This window comes from Nycticebus coucang, chromosome Y, assembly GCF_027406575.1.
Source record: "Nycticebus coucang isolate mNycCou1 chromosome Y, mNycCou1.pri, whole genome shotgun sequence".
Classification (NCBI taxonomy): Eukaryota; Metazoa; Chordata; class Mammalia; order Primates; family Lorisidae; genus Nycticebus; species Nycticebus coucang.
The window spans coordinates 13361236-13374524 of NC_069805.1; positions in this window are offsets into that span (position 1 = coordinate 13361236).

Consider the following 13289-nt stretch of genomic DNA (forward strand, 5'->3'; position numbering starts at 1 on the left):
TAACTAGAAAAGGAATTCAAACCTTCCCACAACAACACAACCAGGGTACAACCTTGGATGATCCACAGGTGATTGGCCAAGGTCAATGGTACCAAATCAATTCTCTAGTCAGCAGACAGTCTCAAGTGGGAGAGTTGAATAGGTTTCCAGCAACTAGATATCAGGCATCTGCTGACAGGACTATGACTCAATCTGGTGCTCCATGGAGTCATAAGGGCCCACACAGCAAAAAAAAATTAGTCTGGGATGGTGATGGTTCCTTCTCCAAATTGCTCCACTGTTACACCCAGTCCCTGGTAACCCTACAGGGTTGTGACACAATTCCCTCCAATGAGCATATGCTCGTGGGGATTGCAATTGACTGAGTCACAGGGAGATTTAGGTATTCTTGGCCAGGCTGCTGCACTCTTCCAACAGCCTGTAGGGGGAACTGAAGCCTGACAAACTTGGGTGCTTAATGGATGCTAGGGAGTTTACACAGTTCCAGATCCATCCCACATTGATGTTGGTGCCACTTATATTATTGTAGAATTAGATTTTCTGTTTTAGCTATACTCTCCTGTGAACCAGGCATTCTTTGAGTTCATATAATCTGTGACTGCCACCCAGTGCCAGTGCCACTGCACCAATTCTCATAGGGCTGGCATCTCATGTTCTGCTTCACTCTGTGTTGGGTCAGGCACAGTTAGAGCTCGCTAACAGGTTTGAGTTTCAGCCCCTCCCTGTGCTAGTGCTGCTGCTGCTGCTATGCCTGATTTTTTCCCTGGGGACCGGTTACACCTTGGGTTCACAAAACCAGCAATTCTGAATCAGTCATGCCCAGAATGTATGCCACCTCTGCATGTGTGTGAATTCTATTCTCCATCCCTGCAGCACCCCTACCCAGGAAGGTACTACCACAAGCATACATTTTGCTAAGGAGGCCTACATTTGCATCCCGGTTCTGTTCTTCCAGTGACTGCAATAGACGTATAGGCCCTGTTCCCTCTGATTGCTAAGAAAGGTGTGAAGTGTCTCACTAAAGTATCCCCTGGCCTTTGAGCCCTATTATTTCCATTACTGTTCTCTTTGTCACTCTGCCACATGGAATTGCTTTCCCCTATTTCTTATGGCTCCCTCACCTCACAGTTCCAGATTTACACCCATGCCACAGAACCAGCACAGACCTGGAACATCCCAAGCACCATCCATGCCTAATGAGAAAAAGTTCAAGAGCGTGGAATCCGTGGGGGATAGTCTTTTAGACCTTGGAGTGGGTTTGGATGGGAGTGCTGAGAGTTCAGAATTGTGTGAGAGTCCATTTTCATTTTTATGCTTAGTGAGAGAGTACCATGGTGCACTAGTGTTTGCTCTCTGGGGAATGAGGTGTAGAATTTAGAGGTTCTCGCTGGAGAATGAGTTCTGGAATTTAGAGGTTGTTCGTCATGGGATAAAATTAGAAGTGATGTGAACTTCGCTGGCTTGTTTGTAAAAAGTATACTTCCAGCCATTCACCTGGTGTAAGGGACTCCTGTTAGTTTGGTGATGTATTTTCTACCTATTCTTTGTTTCCTTGGGGTTGCAATTTGCCTCAGCAGGGGAGATGTGCGCTGTTTAACTTTCTCTCTTGACTCAGCTGAAAAGCATCATCTTACTTGCTAAATTTCTGTCCTTTAACTCCCCTTCTGTATGGCAGCCTCTGTAGAAAACTGGCTCCAATTGGAGTCTTGCCTCCGCCTTCCTTTCTCACCTTTCATAAAGATTATGATGTTCATTCCTGTTGTAATATAAATGTTCACTTCATTCTTTTCACTGTTAAAAATATTCATTGTGGGGGCGGCGCCTGTGGCTCATTTGGTAAGGTGCCGGCCCCATATACCGAGGGTGGTGGGTTCAAACCCGGCCTCGGCTGAACTGCAACCAAAAAATAGCTGGGCGTTGTGGCCGGCGCCTGTAGTCCCAGCTTCTTGGGAGGCTGAGGCAAGAGAATCACTTAAGCCCAGGATTTGGAGGTTGCTGTGAGGTGTGTGATGCCAAGGCACTCTACTGAGGGCCATAAATTGAGACTCTGTCTCTACAAAAAAAAAAAAAAAATGTTCATTATGTGAATATAGTACATTATATGTATCCAATCATCTATATTTCTCATTAGTAGTCCTGAAGACTTTCTCTTCTAATCTAAAAATTTTTAAATATTTTATCAAAATATGTTGTCTATATCAAATCTTTTTTTCTTTTTCTGATAAGGTCCTCAAGTGTGTGTGTGTGTGTGTGTGTGTGTGTGTGTGTGTGTGTGTGTTTAACTGAATATATTAATATAGTGGGGTGTTTTTATGTTTTATTTTAATTTTTATTAAGTCATATATATAATGCATATATTTGTGTCATTGTGAGATTCAATGTGTTGATTATTTCTACAAATTGGAGAGGTTCCATCCTTCTAAATAACACAGATTTCAAATCATTTATTATTAATAATAATAAGACATTTGTGTTCATTACTTGATAGATTTGATGTGTAACCCTGCAATATGTTTCATAGGTGAGGTCAAATAGTTGATTTACTTATATTGAGACAAAGTAGAAATCTTGATCATAAATTCATTTGGGAAACTTGTATACAATATTTTATATGCTACCAGACTTTTCCTGCATAGTATATATTTTTATATATATAATACATCCCCTATAGGGTCTTGATGAAAAACTTCTCTGAAGAAGACAGGCACACGGCATACAGACATATGAAAAAACGCTCATCAGCCTCAATCATCAGAGAAATGCAATCAAAGCTACCTTGAGATACCTTGAGATCTAACTCCAGTAAGATTGGCCCATATCACAAAATCCCAAGACCAGAGATGTTGGAATGGATGTGGATAAAAGGGAACACTTCTACACTGCTGGTGGGAATGCAAATTAATACATTCTTCCTGTAAAGATGTTTGTAGAACACTTAGGGGTCTAAAAATAGATAGGACATTCAATCCTATAATTTTTCTACTACGTATATACCCAGAAGACCAAAAATCACATTATAACAAAGATATTTGTGCCAGAATGTTTATTGCAGCCCAATTCACAATTAATGAGTCGTGGGAAAAGCCCAGGTGCCCATCGATCCACGAATGGATCAATAAATTTTGGTATATGTACACCATGGAACATTACGCAGCTTTAAAGAAAGATGGAGACTTTATCTCTTTCATGTTTACATGGATGGAGTTGGAACATATTTTTCTTACTGAAGTATCTCAAGAATGGAAGAAAAGGTATCCAATGTACTCAGCCCTACTATGAAACTAAGTTATGGCTTTCTTAGGAAAGCTATAACCTAGTTTTAACCTAAGAATATGGTGAATGGGGAGAGGGGTGGGGAGGTAGGACAGAGGGAGGGTTATTGGTGGGATTACACCTGCGGTGCATTTTACAAAGGACATGTCAAACTTAGTGAATTCAGAATATGATTCTCTTAACACAATAACTAAGAAAATTCCAGGAATGCTATGTTAACCAGTGTGATGAAAATGTGTCAAACTGTTTATAAAACCAGCGCATGATGCTCCATGAGCGCATTAATGTACACAGCTATGATCTAATACTAATATATTTATTTTTTTATATACATCCCTTGTAGATTTGACCCTGAATTTCTTTTTTTGTCACAGAAATATACAATAGTTGGGCAGTGTATGTGGCTCACTGGGTTTGGCACTAGTCCCATATACTGACGATAGTGGGTTCAAGTCAGGCAAAGCCAAACTACAACAAAAATATAGCCAGTAATTTCGGTGGGCCACTGTAGTCTCAACTTGAGGGGCTCTGGAAAGGGAAACACCTAGTCCAGGGTTTGAAGTTTTATGTAAGTTGTGTGAAACCATGGCACTCCAATGAGGGTAATAGTGTGAGACTCTGTCAGTATAAAAAATAAAAATACATTGGTACAATCATAGCTTAAGGCAATGCAAGCTGCTAAGATAAAGTGATCCTCCTGAGTTTATGCTTCTTAGCAGCTGAGAGTAAAGGCTCATGAATACTCCTGGGGAAGTATTTCACTTATCTCTTTGGATAGGTGTTTTCTTACTATGTTTCTAAGTCTGTTCTGAAAGTCAGTAGCTTCCAAGGATCTTTCTACCTCAGCCTCTGAAATTGCTGGGATTATAGGTGTGAGCTATGGTGTTCATTTATGGTTATGTTTTGGTGAAAGTTTTACTCTATTTTCCTCAGAGATAAAAGCCTGCAGATAAAAAAATAACTCTATTCAAATTAATTTACACACTCCACAATTCACCCATTTTAAGTAGAGAGTTCATGACTACACATTCAGGTAACACTTGTATAGTTTGTTTTTTACTAGAGAAGTTTCCCTTACGGTTTATAGGGAGAGATAGAGGTAAGAAGGAAAGAAAGAAAAGAATGGATAGAGAAAGCTTATGAGAGAGAGAGGCTGTCTGTGAATGGAGGGCTAAGGTTCCTTGTTCAAACACCTGAGGGACAATAGGGGAAGTGAGCAAAAAAGGCCACTTAGTATCTTTGACCAGAATTCTTTATGTATCCCAGGATATTACAGGATCAAGTCACTACATAGTCACCGTGGATGACATCAAAATGTGTGTTGACCTATGTTAGCATGTTAAGCTTATCCTTATTTCTGCTAAGAATGTGGAGTGACTTTCTGTGTTTTTTGTTTGTTTGTTTGTTTTGTATTTTTTTTGCCGGGGCTAGGTTTGAACCCACCACCTCCAGCACATGGGACCGGCGCCCTACTCCTTGAGCCACAGGCGCCGCCCAGAGTGGGTTTTTTTTTTTTTTTTTATCCACACTTAATTTCTGCTTCCAATGGTTTACTTGTGTATCTGCCAAAGGGATTCAACAACGCTTCCTTTCTTTTCACGTCATGGGTTTGTTAGCAAGTGGAATAGTAAAGTTTATACCGAGTGCTATACTGGGATTATTATAGAACATGACCCATGCCAAAAGATCACACCTGTGGTGCATATTACCGGGGTATTTGCGAAACTTGGTAAATGTAGAATGTAAATGTTTTGGCACAGTAACTGAGATAACGCCGGAAAGGCTATGTTAACCACTGTGATAAAAATGTGTCAAATGGTTTATGAAGTGAGTGTATGATGCCCCATAATCATATCATTGTATACAGTTATGATTTAATAAAAAAATAAAAAAACAATAAATAATACAAATAAAAAAAAAAAAAGATCAGACAGTGATTTCACAGCCTGACGAGTACTTCATACAATTCTCAGTTCTACTTTTCCTATGATTTCACTTTGCTCTCTAGAATAGGCTTATTTTTCAAAGTAGATGTGTCACTGAAGTTCCTCTCTTGAAATCTAGTTAGACAATGTTTCCAGTAGTGTACTGCATACCTGTATTATTTATTATTATCATGGTAAATATCATCCTATCTTGAAAATTCCAATGTTTTTGAACTCCGGGCCGGGTGTGTCCAAACTTTGGGTTCTTGGCCACATAAGAAGTAGAAAAGTTATGCTTGGCCACATGCTCAATACTCAATCACTAATGAAACCTGAGAAGCAAAAAAGAGAAGTGGGCACAATTGTAATATCTACCACTGTGGATATGCAAAACCGTTCTGATATATTCCCCATGATTCATTGGGGCCAGAGAATTGGACTCTCCAATTCTTAAGTTCATTTCTTAAGTAAAGATCAATGACTTTTGACATGCATGAGTACAAATTTTTGTTGCCTTAGGAGGCCGAGGTGGATTGATCCCCTGAGCTCTGTGGTTGGAAACAAGGCTGAGTAAAGCAAGATTCCTCAGCCCTGATCACACACCCAATATGTACTGAATTAGAAAATGTTGTCAACTGTGTGGGTTTTCATTTAGTTCTAGCTATTCCAGAGGCTGAAGCAGGAGGATCTCTTCAACCCAAGAGTTAGATGTTGCTGTGTGCTAGGCTGATGCCATGATACTCTAGCCTCAGTAAGAGAGTGAAAGTATGCCTCATGAAAAATAATGAAAAGATAGAAAGAAAGAAAGAAAGGAAAGAAAGAAAGAAAGAAAAAGAAAAAAAATGCTAGGCACAGATTTCAAAGGCCAATGTGCGATGAATGGTGAGTAGGCAGATAGAATATGCAAATACATAAAGGAGGAGATTTATTCTGGCCCCCAGGGGGCAGAAAAATTAGTCATGACAAATGAGTTTGGGTTTGGTTTGTTAGGATATTGCCAGTTGATATGATGTGTAGGGATTCTCTAGGGATAACTGGCCCCTGGCCTTGGACTGATCATGAGAAGGGAAAATTAGGGCTGATTGAAGAAGCCCAACATAAGAGGATTTAATACTCTGCATTTTTAGTGTGCATATGAAAAACCTGATTTGCATCAAGAATTCACTGTATGGGAAGTTTCTAGTGACTACAAGAACCTAGGTTAATAAAGAGTCAGAGTTACATAAAATCTAAAGTTGTGATTAATAAAGTTTGTAGGAAAACAATTTTCCTATGAGAGAATAATTTCTCTAGTTGACATCTAATCTAGGGGAAAATTTTCAACTCTAGATCCATTGACAAAAGTAAAAATGAGGGGTAAATTCTCTACCAATGTTTTTTTTTCTACTTATGTATTGAGACAAGGCCTCATTCTTTTGCCCTCGGTAGACTACCCTATATCATAGCTCACAACAATCTTCAACTGTTGTCATCAAGTGAACCTATTCCCTCAGCTAAGACTCAAGGCTGACTCAAGACCTCCATCAGTTCTAGCCATTTTTCACTAATCAGAGATGGGAATCTCACTAGTGCTCAGGCTTGTCTTCAATTCAGAAGCTCAGACAATCCAACTGGCTTTGCCTACCAAATTGCCATGTGGACAAGCATAAAACACCACCACTTGCTATCAACTATAGTTTGAAAACTATCCCAACTTCAAGGGCTGAGGCAATATTATCTGTTGACCCAAGATTTTGAGATTCCCTTTAGCTATGTTGAAGTCAGGATACTCAATATTGAGTGGGAAGGAGTCAGATGCTGTCTTATGGAACATGAAAATGACAACATGGTTAGAATGGAAAATGTGCCTTTCATGTCAATTCATGGTAACCTGTGTGTGAGCAGGGATAGTGGGTTGACTATGTCTCAAGTTCTCAGATGAGATGCATACTTCTTATGCTGTGAGCCTTTTGGGCACTTCAAGTTTTGGAAAACATTGTCAAGTAGCTTCATTGAAAAATGTAGTTCAGCCTTTGAAAGTGTACAGTTCTGTGTTTCTTAGAATAGACATATAATTGTACAGCTCTCTTAACAATCTAATTTTAAAATTTTGTCTTCTCCCCTCATACAAATAATGTCAATACCCACTATTAATCTCTTTCATCTTTCCCACCACCCTCACCCACCTGACGCCTCCTCCTTTGTCTTTATGTTTTCTTCTGAGTTCAGTCATGCTCTGTGTGGTCTTTTGTAAGTGGCCTGGTTCCCTTATCATAATGATTGTAAGGGTCATTCCTATTTTAACAAAAATGTGCGTTTCCCAACTTTTGATTGCTGAGAAATATTTCATCGTGTGAATATAGCATATTATGTATATAGTCAATCATCTGTAAATCCCTTTGGTAGTCCTGAAGAGGTTCCCTTCTCATCTAAGATTTTTAAAAGATTTTATCAAGAAGATATGTGGTCTCTGTCAAAATCTTTTTCTGTGTCTCTTGACGCAAATGTGGTTTTCCTTGTTGATTCTATTAATGTGGTTTAATGTGGTTTGTTGTATTAGTTGATCTTCCCATATTCAGCTAGACTGCCAGTCTTGGTAATAAATCCCATTTGGGATACATGTATAAAATATACTATATGCTACTGGAATTTTCTTGCATGTATACAGTGTATCTTTTACAGATTGGATGATGATGCGTTTACTCCTTTGCCCCATAAGAATATATTTTAACCATCCTAATCAAGGCTTTTCAAGCTGCCAACCTCAAGTGATCCTCTTGAGTTTATCCATCTCAGCAACTGAGAATTCAATCTGGTAACACCACTGTAGGAGACGTTTTTCACTTATTGCTTGGAAATTGGGGTCTTACTATGTTGCTCAGTCCAGTCTTAAAAACCTTACCTGCCAATGATCTTTCTGCCTCAGTCTCTAAATTTGCTGGTAGTATAGGTGTGAGCTATTGTGCTCATCCATGCTTATGTTTTGTAAAGATTTTGTGTATTTTCTTCATAGATAACAGCCCATAGATTAGAAAATCAAAAGTCTCCTCAGCTTTCTCTTGTGCTTGGAAGCAATCCAAGAATTTCAGGAGGCTGCCAGTGCCTGGTTAGAGGTATGAAGAGGCAGCCAAGCAGTCTGGCTACCACAGAGAGTAGTGGCTGAAGGTTCAAGCTCTGCTTGGCACAGAGAGATCAACATTAACATTCGCTTGCTCTCTGCATAGTGTGGTACAAAGCCACAAAGAGGTATCCTTCCCTATGGCTGAGAAAAGGAGCAAAATGGTGGCCAAGTAACAGCTTCTGTGGTACCAGGTGCAATAAGATTGAAGAGAGAAGACTCCAGGCATCTCTGGCTGGTGTGTTCTGGCCAGAAACTATCCTTTTGTGAGTAAGGGAGACATTGAGAGACTTCCAGATACCATGAGGAGGAGAAAAGTGTTGGAAAACTGGCAAGTGGTATACGCATTTGTTAATTCAGAGGATATCCACATCTGTAACCATAGCAACATCAAGACTACAAGCAGTAAAATCCTTACCTGTGGGCTGTTTTGGTATTTTGGGATTTGGCCGCTCAAGTTAATTGGCCTGGGAGATCTATGGAATGTGTGTGGACAACTTTGTTCATTATCTGTGGCCCCGAACTGAGACATTGAGCCAGAAAGCTGCTAATATACTTCAGCTGTGTGTTTTCCATACAACTACTTTGGGGAAGCTGCCTCTGTGGGTTGCAGCACTGGAATGGCCAGGAGACCTTGGGTACATAATCTAGTGACTGAGCTGCCCAAAGTCAGGGCCGGAGATCCTGGGGAAGAGCAGAGATCTAAGTATTTGGCAGATTGATTGGCCCTGAGGGACATACAGTGAGACCTGTTTTGGTACACTGTAAAAGGAGGCAGCCATGCCAGGAGTGATGCCAGAAACAAGTGCTTACCGTGGAAAATTTCTGTTTAGCCAAGGTTCACAGGTTAGAGAGTCTTTTAAGGTGGCTGAGGAGACATTTGTTATCTGAAGATTGCAGGGCCTGGGAAATCAGAAGAGGCCTTCAGTCTCCAACTTGTACAACTGTGTCAACGTTGTTATTAACATCTCATACCTCAGAAGATCACCTGTTGCCCAGACAATATTAGGAAGATATGTATACTGTTGCTTTTTGTTTTGTGGGGGGTTCTGATTTTTTTTTTATCATTATTCCTTGACATTTTCCTTTTTCTTCCTTTATTAAAACTTCCTTTTCTTCCTTTTTTTCTCACCCTTTATTGCGTGACCCGAGACGCGAACGAGCAGCAGCTTTGCTGTAGGTGTAAACCTGCTCCTGCAATTATTAAGTCAAGAAACAGACTATATACCGTTTGATGGCATATAGCAAAGTTCTTTATTCCAAGTTTAAGTTTTATACTCTTCCAGTCACATACACACCTAATCCATTATCTATTAGCTGAATTTTAACTTGAAAGGAAATTTATCATATCAATGTAACCACTTGTGTAGTAAATCTCTTCCTCTAAACAGTGACTAGTTTTCCGAACAGGGCACAAAGACAAAAACAGCTATAGGGGAACAGAATTAATAGAAGAATATCTTCAAGCATTCACTCAGTTTACTCAGTATGAAGTAATGACTGTGACCTTCCTTCAGGGCAGACCACCTATAGACCTCTGACAATATGTTGTTAACATATGTCAACCCTCTGGCCCATATCTCTGAGGAAGGGCGGCATGCCCTTGGATCTCAGGCTTCACGGGGTGTACTGCTTCAGAGAAAAGGCCTAAGGAATTTTCCAAAGAGCCTAATTCTGTGAGTAACCCAGGGGAGTCCAAGCGTCTTAAGCCTCTGGAAGAAAAGCATGTCATTTTAAACTCACACTGAATTTACTGTGTGTGCTTGATGCAGGATAAGTTTATTTCTAAATATTATCCTACATTTCTCCCTTTTGTTTTTGACGAATATTATTCATATCTGTCATCATTAAAGCAAACACTTGCGCATAACGTTCATTTTCGCTTTGTGCATGCTTCACTCGTTTACAAATCAAATATAAAATGAATCCAATAATTAAAAATAATGCTAATGATCCTACAGAACTTCCTATAAGTCCTTGTATTTTTGGAGTAGGATTCATTTGTTCAATTCCATCAGCTATGCCTTGTAAAATCTGATCTCCATCTATTCTTGGTAACTTATTTTCAAAAGTGGAATATATCTCATGTTGTAAATTTACAATTTCCTTAGTCAAATTATCATGGTTTAACAAATGCTTTTTGACATTCTATCAAGGGATTTACTCTCACTATATTTAACAGGGATTATACAAAAAGTAGTTATATTCCAATCATATTTCAACTTTATTTGTTTCTTTAAGCTCACTAATTCATCCGCTAACATAACAACAGCTTGTTCTAAGTCAGGAATTTCATTATATAACTCCGTGTCAATTTGTTTTTGAGCAGTCCATAATTGTTCAGAGTCTTTATGCCTGTTAGTAATCAAAAGTCTAATAAATTTCTTCGTTCTTCTCAAAACTCGATCAGCCAGAAGTTGAAGAACTGTCAGGGCAGGAGATTCTTGCCACGGTCTGGTCAAATTCACTGGCATCCACACACCTGTCCTGCCTCTCAACAAATACAGCTGTTCCTTTTGAGGATTAAAACTTAGAGAACTATTAATACAAGTAAACAGTTGACACATAGGACAAAATCATTCTCCTGTTTTTTCATTCCATTTTATGTTGCCTTTAAGCCACACAAAGGGTAATTGAACACAAGCTTGAATGTATCTTTCATCATGGACAGTAAATTCCATACCATAAGTATGAGATGTGGTGGTTTGATGATAAAACAATCCACCGGCCCAACCCTTCATAGGTTTTAGAGCTGCTGCTACTTTCCACAAATGATTTTGTTTAGGAAAGCCATAAATTCCAGGTGCGGGGGGTGCAAATCCAACATCTGTCCAACTCATATGTGTTGTCATATTAATACTGATTTTATTTTTACTTATAAGATAGGTAAACTCATCTCTTGGCAAATCAATGTTAATAGGTCTCTTATTGCTGTCCAGTAAAGTTGCCTTTGGACTCCAGTCCATTATGGGACCTTTAGAAGTATTAGTTAAGAAAAAAGTTTGATTTCCTTTACATGGATTCCAATGCACCCATTCCCTTTGTAATGTAAAACTGTGCTCCTTACAAGGAGGAGCTTCCACATCTATAGGAGTAAAACCTGGGATAAAACGAGAGATGGAATTAGCACTTAGCATAAACATCTCACGTTTGACATCCTTCCCAGAAGCTGGCCGGTCATAATGACTTAGCCAGTACTGTACAGATGTATTTAAACACTGATATTGTTGACCAAAGCAAATAGGAGGACCGGTGACCCCTGAAGTATAATTGACAAGCTTCATTCCCTCTTCTTCAGGTTTAAATTGTCCTCGGGTATTAAAAGGTCCTGGGAGCCAGACAGATTCATTTGTAAATACGGGGACTGTGGGTTCTGTCCAACTAACTCCTCACAGCAGCGGTGGATTAGGGACATCTCTCCAATAATGAAATTCCTTTCCTTCTACAGTTGACATAAGGAAAGCAAACATTGCTAAAAAAAATATTTAGAGGTGTTCACTTACGCTTTTGTTTGCATATAATGGTCACAGCAGCTTTCCCCAGCTTCTGCATTTGTTGCATGGTCACCATTTCTGGGTTTTCTGATGTCATCTTTTTCTTCTTTCCATTCTTGTGGGTCAAGGTTAGACGCTGGAATCTCGTGGCTAATTTGTTCACTCGAATTTTCATCCGATTTCTCTGTCGTTGTTTCTTCATGGGTAACTCTTCTGAGTTTAATATTTTTATCAGGAACCCAAACGTTACGGACTCCTGTGGAAATATAAGCAAATCCCCTGCCTCATTTTTCCACAGTGGCGGGGATCCACAGATTATTGATGTTGTCCTTATAATATACTGGTTGGTCAGTAGATGTGGGTGTGACCACACTCCAGTGCTTAAATGCTGGAGTTTCATTTTCATCATTCAAATTAAAAAAATTTAAAGTAAATACTGCTGAAGATAGTCTGTTTTGGGGGGTGGTATACTGCCCTTCCCCCTTCTGTCTTTTGAGCATATCTTTTAATGTTCTATTCTGTCTTTCAATTATAGCCTGACCCTGGCTATTTTGAGGAATACCTGCTAAATGATTTATTTGATGGAGATTAAAAAATTCTCTGCATTTATTTGAAATATATACTGATCCATTATCTGTTATTATAGTTTCAGGTTTGCCCACAATAGCAAAGCATTCCAATAGATGTGTAATAACAGCATCTGGGTTTTCCGATGATAATGCTGTTGCCCATGAAAAATGAGAATAAGTATCTACAGTTATGATGTATATATTTTGTCTTACCAAATTCTGGAAATTGAGTCACATCCATTTGCCATAGTTGATTAGATTTCAATCCTCTAGGATTAACTCCCTTGGGTAAAGGAGGTGATACTAAAGGTTGGCAAGTGGGGCAAGATCGGACTATGGCTCTGGCAGAGTGCCAAGTGAGGCCATGTCTCTGTTTTAATGATCTTGCATTAGAATGATGAATATTATGTTCTTGTTGGGCAGTAAGTAGTGACCCTGTTAATCGATGTACCTTATGATTGCCTTCTGATAAAGGTCCGGGTAATCCTGTATGGGCTCTAATATGTGTAATATAAATGCCTTTTACTATGGCTCTTACTAACTTTTGTAGTTTGTGAAACAACAAATTTAATTATGAATTCTTTTCAGTTAAAGAAACAGTCTCAATGTTTTGTACTACAATTGTACAAAAGATTGAGTCACTAATAATATTTATCTCTCGATCTGGATAATCACTTAGTAGCATTAGTATAGCAAATAATTCAGCTTTCTGAACAGATTGATAAGGAGACTGTTCGACCTTTTGTATTTTTTCTCCTATATATCCTGCAATTCCTTTCTTGTTAGCATCAGTATAAAAAGTGAGAGTATTATCTAACAGATGTTCTTTAATAACTGTTGGTAATATCCAATTGGTTTTTTTAAGAAATTGAATTCTTTTATCCTTAGTACAATGGTTATCTATAATTCCTAGGTAATCTGAAAGAGCGAT